Source organism: Meles meles, chromosome 2, assembly GCF_922984935.1.
Source record: "Meles meles chromosome 2, mMelMel3.1 paternal haplotype, whole genome shotgun sequence".
NCBI classification, from domain to species: Eukaryota; Metazoa; Chordata; class Mammalia; order Carnivora; family Mustelidae; genus Meles; species Meles meles.
The window spans coordinates 59207719-59209109 of record NC_060067.1 but is presented as its reverse complement, the minus strand read 5'-3'; the positions used below and the strand labels follow the sequence as shown (position 1 = coordinate 59209109).

Genomic DNA, 1391 nt, shown 5'->3' with positions numbered 1-1391 from the left:
TTATTATTAACATCCCCTAGGAGCTTTTCCAGACATTTTCCCCCCTAACTGATGCCTATGAAATTTCAATACCACAGATATACTGTATGTTTATATACTGAATGAGTATCTATGCTTTGCACATGAAAAGACTAAAACCTTCTACCTCTTCCACCAACAACAAGTTTTCACCCCTTTGGAGGCATTATCTCCCCCATCCCATTCCGAATGCATGGTCCATGAGAAATTCCACTTTAAATGCATGCTTCTCCATAAATTTCCATAAATTTCAGTAATCACTCAAGTTTTAAATTTCTAGCAGGATTTGTCTAAATATGTTCATAATGGGGAACCCAGTTGTGAAATCAAAACTCATTCCACAGACAAAAAATAGGGAACACTTCACAAATTTGTGTGTCGTCCTTGTTAACCAGCCAAGGTAATCTCCTTTGTATTGTTCTAATATTAGTATATGTGCTGCCAAAGCCAGTACTCCTCGTGTCCCTTGTTTGTTTGTTTGTATGTTTGCTTTTGTGTGGTAAAAACACTTAATGGGAGATCTAAACTCACAAGTTTTTGAGCACACAGTACAGAATTGTTGACTCTAGGCACTGTGCTGTACAGTAGATTTCCTGAGCTGATTCATCTTGTGTAACTGAAACTTCATATCAATTGAACACATTCCCATTTCTCTCCCCTCCCCACCCCCAAGTCCCCAGCAAGGACCCTTCCACTCCTTCCTTTATGAGTTTGACTACTTTAGGTGCCTCATATAAGTGGAATCACACAGTAATGGTCCTTCTGTGATTGATTTAATTCACTCAAGATAATGTTCTCCAGGTTCATTCGTATTGTTCCAAATGGCAGGGTTGATTTCTTGTAATGATAAAATGAGTTGCTTGTCATTATGTAGACACCGTCCAGGTACATCTAAGCAACCATTTATGAACTAGCACAATCTAACTAACTGCAGTTCGTTGAGATAGTATGGGCCACAGGACCGTGTCTGGAGGGAGAAGTGTGCAATATCATATAATATCAGCAATCCAGAACTAAGATCAGGATGAATATGGAAATTAAAACGTGTGACAAAACTCATTAATTGTACTTGTGAAGGAGATCCCGCGCTCTTCTTTAGGTTCTCCTTACTCATGCTTTATCTAATACACTGTGATCTCAGGAAGAAGGTTGTAAGTGGACTGACCATCTGCCCCAATGTCCCAAACCTAAGGGTTTCCCAGGATGTCCGCTTCCAGTACTGAAACCAGGAAACCAGGTTTCCTGGTCACTCCAGGAAAGTCAGTCACTCCATTCTCAGCCCTCCTCAGGAGTACCAGGAGATGGAGGGTGGGTGGAAGTGGTAGAAGCACCAGCACAACCTGAAACTGACCTGCCAAAACAGGTAAAATGCC

At 41.0% G+C, this 1391-nt stretch overlaps 1 non-coding gene across 1 annotated transcript; it reads right to left on the bottom strand.

Moving 5' to 3' along the window:
* Positions 1 to 365: 365 nt before the first annotated feature.
* Positions 366 to 472, bottom strand: LOC123937806. The gene has a single exon (XR_006817593.1). It is a non-coding gene; the product is annotated as a U6 spliceosomal RNA (small nuclear RNA).
* Positions 473 to 1391: the final 919 nt, after the last annotated feature.